Here is a 6,480-nt window from a genome sequence, read left to right on the forward strand (position 1 = left end):
GTTACAGGTCACCTAAGGTCAGCTGCAGGCTCGAATTCAGGTGTAACCAAATGTGCCATATGATAACATTAACGTGAGAAACTATTGTGCGTGGGTATTCTCCGTTTGGAGTCAGTTAAACCTAGCCATTAAATAGTTAGACCAAACCATGTTTTGTGTTATTTAGCAAATCATAACATCCGGCTCTGGCAAATTCTTCGGGGGTAGGTCCTCCCATATATTTAGGCCATTTTTCGTTGATGGCTTGGAATCGACTTTCAAAGTCGCAGTATTCAGGCACACGCACAGGGAGAGAATGTTAGTCTTTCACAGACACATTTCGACAAGGATACGGTGAAATCCGCAGGAGCTTACTTAGGGTTGGATGACATCCGTAGAGTGGTAGCTGCATGGTTTCACGTAGAGGATGATATTGACAGTGAAAACCAGTAAAGTGATAAGCTGTTATGTAACGATTGGCATGGCTTTCGCATCCGTCAGGTTTGACACGCACATCATTAATTTCCATGGTAGGTATAGTGGTAGTAGTAGTCAAAGCAAAGTTCCCATGATGTGGTACTGAATTGTTGAGGACACAGCGTACGACATCACTCTCATCGCAAGGCACAGCATCGCACTCCACTTGAGAATCACCGAACTTGAATGATGTCTGTTTAAAACTATTTATCTTTCTTCCTTGATCTTGGTAGTTACAATGAACTATCAGTCTTGGACGTTGTCCCTTTAAATATGCTGACTAATATCGACATGTCCGTACGGCAAAGTGAAGTAACTAGGAGGCCGTAATCGCTTGTGGTACACGATTTGATACACTTTTTCTAAAGGCCGACTGACACTTTGGTGTGTGGTTAAACGTACACTCTTGTGCGGTTCGTATGTGGTTACATTAAAATTTCCATCCTGTCTTGACTGCAAGGCTTCTTTCAGTATGCTAAAAATTCACCACTCGACTGGTGCGATAAGTGAGAGTCAATCCTTTCACTTTACACTCCGTGTGCACTTATCTTTGTTTGTCCCGGTATCCGTAGCCGTAATGTTTGGGACCGCCACTAGCAAGAATCTTGCCGTCGAGGTGGGTGCTCGTCCGTCCAGGCTCCTAAACGGTCTCCCATAATGTCAGAGTTACGTTGATCCAGGCGATCGATGTAGATGCAACTGTCCGTGTCAAAGTACAGGACGCGACCTACTAACAGTTCTAAAGCTTCGTATAATTTTAACAGAGCATGGGCTGTCACGTAAGCCGCAAAGATGACAAATACACAAATTCGTCGGATCAGAAAAAGTCCAGTTCTTCTTCGCAATTGATTAAGATCAAGTCCTCACGAAAGACGTCCCCGTATTTCATGTATTTGGTTTTGTCGTGAATCATCTGGAAGTAGCGGGAAGGTTCTGTCAAATACTCCGTCATGGGTAAACACGGTCATTGTGCTATTTTACTTCACAAGGAATTTAACATCATTTGGCCAAACGATCACCTTCCTTCCTTTTTCTCCACGTGGTCTAAGGTGAAGCCTTCCTGATCCCAGTAGCTCTCTTTGAATTTCTTTTGGCCTTCGGGAGTGTGGCACCAGGAAGGATAGCCGCTGGCTTCTTGCTGAAGTTTCAAAAAGGCATCCATGTAGTTTGCGAAAATGCCTTCTCTGTCTCGTCGCCCTTTTGTACTATTCTATCTTGGGAAAGTGGTAAATTTCGCACATTTCTAACAATTGGTATCCCAGGTCCGGAGCGTTGCTCAATTCCATACTGACCCACGTTCCCGTCAATGCGCATTATTCCTGGGTGTGCTGACAAGGTTGGTCTTGGTTGCACGTTTCGGCACAAGTACGGTACAAGGGAAATATCAGTTTTCCTTGGCAAAGATGAGGTAAAATGGGATGGTACAAGTCCGTAGGAGGCAAGACATTACATTTATTCAATCCTACGTACTGTCGAATGTTGTCCACGTCGATGTTTTCTGTCATCAATTTCGTGTACCCTGCGGAAACGGGACAATATTTACACGCATAAGGATACAGCGAATACACGTCCAAGTATTTGATTTATTCTCCTTTCTCCTCGTCGGCTTGGTACATCAAACATGTAGCATTTGTCCGTCCTCCGTACAAACTGTCCCTCGGTTTCAGTTGGTCCACCAGCTTGTAACTTTCCACCATGCGTTTAAGTTCTCGAAATTTTCCACAGCAACGCCATAAAATGTGCACGTGGGAACGACAATACATTAACATTTCTTCTTGAAAATCGAAGGGGTCCGAGGCGTGGGCTTGATAGAAACCTTTCCGTTGTTTGGTACGCATGTTGTCGGTGTGGTAGTCGCGAGCCTCAGGCAAATGGAGTAGAACGGCATATTGATTGGCTTCTGTATTGAAAAAAGTGCGGAAAATAACCTTTGGTCATTTCAATCATTCCAAACGTTTTAGGCATTTGGCTCAATGGCATGGCCAAGTAACTCACTGAATCTTTAAACTGCACTTGATCCACTTGCATGGAAATGATTTTGGCTCCATTCAAATTAACTTTAGGACGTTCGGTACTTTGTTCCGTATAGTACCCGAGAAGAAATTTCCCATCGCATACCCAGAAATTATGAGCGATCACCGTGTCATGGCGATGACAAGCTCCGTAACGTTCGATGTCCTCTTGGCTCCACGTCTCGTCGATAGGGTCTAAGATCCATTGAGCGGCATCAGCTAGTGCGTTTGGTTCCCAAAAGAATTTTTCGATTCCTCCAGGAATCTTGCTACAGTTAGGGCAATGACTAAATATAGGCTCTTGGATGCACTTCTCGCAAGCTGGATGAGCCACATAGAGATTAGGAATATGAATACCGGTCTCTTGCATGCATTTTAAATCGGAGAAGATATAATTGCCTTTATTCTGATCATCGTCTTGCTCTTGATGTTTGGAATAGTATTTGTGAATGTAACATTCGCGTTCCAAGTCTACGACTTGGCGACAAATGCGGCATCTTTTTTTCCCTGAACATACGTGTGCATTTGCAATATTGGTACGTATACCTTGTCCACAAGTAGGGCACAATCTCAGGAGTTGACAAGCACTTTACTTCTTTGAACGTTGCGACTTTAGATGTTGTTGGTAACAGGCAGGGCTGACAAAAGTGCGCTGACAAGCAGGGCAATGCACCCGTTCTTGTCTTTCGTTCAGACAGGGTTGAGAGGTCAAACATCCCTCACATTTCGATCCACAATGCTTGTATTCCTCTCGATTGTTATAGCCATAGTCACATTTCTCACAGTAATAACTGTATCCTAAGAATGTGGTGATACTGGTAATGGCATCGAAATGTTCATTGTGATGATAGACGTGAATGTATTTTCCGTCTTTGAAATCTTTGGCTCGAAACAACAGAGGTCCACGCACTTCATGAGGGTGCACTATCAAGGTGCAGCGTGGAGCCAAGACGTCTTGCAAATTTTGCATTCCAGGAATGCCACACGGTGTGTCTTTGGATAACCCCGCTTGTTGTAGCAAGAGATCTGCTCCACTTCGTTGTTTGGCTCGGTTCGATTTTTGAATAGTTTTCCAGGCTTTTTCCATTCTGCCTTGTCGTTCTTGTCGACATACGTTCGTCCCACCACGATGGCACCGGCTAAACACATCTGGTCTTAAGGGTTGTTAATTTGGACAAGGCTACGCTTGATGCTATGAAGGTGTCTTGCAATTACACCTTTCTGCATCCTGTCCCTTGAGGAAGAGACACTCGGGTCATGAACAGTGTAGTTTTTCCATCGGTGATGTGAAACTTGTCGTTGGATTGTTGCACGTGTTGAATCTTGTCGATGACTTTAGAAGGTGTCAATTCTGCTATGCCGTTAAACTCAATCCAAACGGGGGGGGGGGGGGACTTCAAACTGCCGTGATGAATGGAAAGTCTCATGCGATCGTCTTCTTTGGCTTCACATTGTCGTTTCAGTTTGCCTAGTAAAGAATCCTACACCTTGGTGATGACCCCCTCTGCTTTCTCCAATGGTACTTCGGGCTTGAAATCTTTAAACTTCACCGTGTACGTGTAAGCCGTAGTTTTACATTTTCTAGAGGAGCGATTTTCCGTCTCTCGAATGTGATAATACTTTTCAGGGTTTACTGGTGAACTTCAGTTGGTTGTAGATTCTCTGGGTCTGGATTCGGGCTCACTCATGTCTTCTTCAAAATCGCTTACATGAATTTGAGCCAAGACTTCAGCTACTGTGCGAGGCGATAAATCACGTTTCTACCTCTTACTTTCTTTTGCTTTCTTCACGAAATGATACGATCGTTTCATCCTGACTGCAAAAGGTCAAATGACTACATTTTAAACGCCACGGGTCCCTATATCCATGTCAAACCAGGGTCGTTCCTATATAAAGGGTCAGTGTCTTCTCTCCCAGTAGTCCTTTCACTCTCAAACCGACCAAAACGATGGAAGATCCCTCACAGATCGAACTTCTGATCAGAGCTTTGCGAGGTGTCATACGAAAGTTTTCTTCAGACAAGCCGATGGACTACTCCACCTCTTTTCGAGATAAAAGTCAAGATCCTCGCTATATCTGTAAGAAGAAAGGGCATTGGCCTATAGAGTTTCCAGACCATCAATAAAGCAAGACAGGTGTCAGAAGAGGGAAAAGTCAAGATACATGTCACATTTTCAAGAGAACAGACATTGTTTTTCAGAATGCCCTAAAAGCAACATGAGCAAGAGGAAGACATTGGTTCTGAACAGGAAGAAGAGGTATTCTCTCAAAAGAAAGAACCGAAACACGTCCAGAAAGAGACGAAAAGAAGACGAGGAGAAAGTGAGGAAGAAGAGGAGGAAAAACCTGTGAAAGTGAAGAAATTAAATAAAGAGAGTGAAGAAAGACATAAATCTATGAACATTTTTAAGTGTTGAGTTGTGTATTGGATAGTACAAGACAGAAAACGTAAGTGGCTCTTGGTTTTGTTTTTTTAAGAATCTGGACCATCACTCACGCATTCACACACGTACATTATGGGGCAATAAAAAGGGATTTTGAGTTTTAATTGATTTTGACAAAATGAATGCTATCTCTTGTCCAGAGAAGTGGGTGGCCCTGAAAAGGACCATATATATATATATATATATATATATATATATATATATATATATATATATATATATATATATATATATATATAACTCAGGAACGGAACGTCATCAGCTTTAATTGCCTTAAGCCTTTGCCACGACCAAGGCCTACTTCTGGATTTGTTCCTGTCAATGATTTGGTAGAAATTACTAGTGGTGGTATCTCATGTGTCGCAACAGGGTTGGGCTGTTTGGCTCGGGAAGGTCTTTTTCTCTTGGGTCGTAGTAAGGAAGTCTGATACATTTGTTTCAGACTACTTAACTCTGCCAAATTATCTAAGAGTACTGTCACCGTAAGATTATTTTACTGTCCTCCATCTTTCTTAGACTCTGTTTCTTCTTTGCTGCTTCTTCATGTCGTTTCCTTTTTGCCCCTTCTTTTTCTCGCTGTTGCTGTTGAAGGAGACGAGCTTGTTCTGCTTCTTTCTGCTGTCTTAAAAATTTATCCAAATTCTTCTTTCTGTCTTTGTTTAAAATCCTCGACGTATGGTAAAGAAGGAAAGGTGGCGAAGGTACTGGTACCGGAACAAATTCTTGCGAAGAAGAAAGAAAATTGGCTAAATTCCAATTTAAATCAGTTTCTTCTGTGTTGGATTTTGTAGCCACTGCTATACCATCGCTTCTCGTCTCCACTTTCAGTGCACCACAATTCATCGTCTTCTTAGTTTCCGACATGTTTAAAAACTTTGTCGCATGAATTCACTGCGCACAGACGCTAGCACATCTATATGGGGAATGTGACGTCACAGTGAGCTCTCTTGAGACTGGAATGCAGACTCCACACTGTGACTGAATTTTGTAACGCGTGTTAGGATTGGTTAAAAAAAAAAAAAAAAAAAAAAAAAAAAAAAAAAAAAAACTTATTCCGCTTCGATCCACTCTTCCACTATAAACAGCCGCAGTTCATTTCATTCCCTTCGCCTATTCTCGTCACAAGATTTGGGCTACTGTTGAATTATCTACTCTCGTATCGTCGATGCTGTTCAGTTCGGATTTACCCATGTATGTGAAATCATCATGGACAATTATCCGGATCACCCATACGAGCGTTTGGAAACGAAGAATTTATGTGGAGAGAAAATGCTGTTTGAAGAGACTCCTCATCTATGGTCCAGAAGTGAGAAGAAGTTTGAAGAAGAGAAGAAGACATGTGATGCCCTCTATGTTAACGGAATGATGTTAACATAAAAACCAAAGGCCCTTATCAGGGTCACTCAAATGCCTCGAAAAAATTTGCTTTCTTGACTAAATTTTTTTAAAGTCAATTTTATAGTTAACGTATTATAGAATGATGTTCATCAGTCTATGTCTGTGTGTTGTATGTGCTATAAATGTCTATGTCCCGCCAACCGCTCTAGTCCCCCCACCCCCCGCCACTG

This window comes from Sinohyriopsis cumingii, chromosome 7 (genome assembly GCF_028554795.1).
Source record: "Sinohyriopsis cumingii isolate HCF-2022 chromosome 7, ASM2855479v2, whole genome shotgun sequence".
Taxonomy (NCBI): domain Eukaryota; kingdom Metazoa; phylum Mollusca; class Bivalvia; order Unionida; family Unionidae; genus Sinohyriopsis; species Sinohyriopsis cumingii.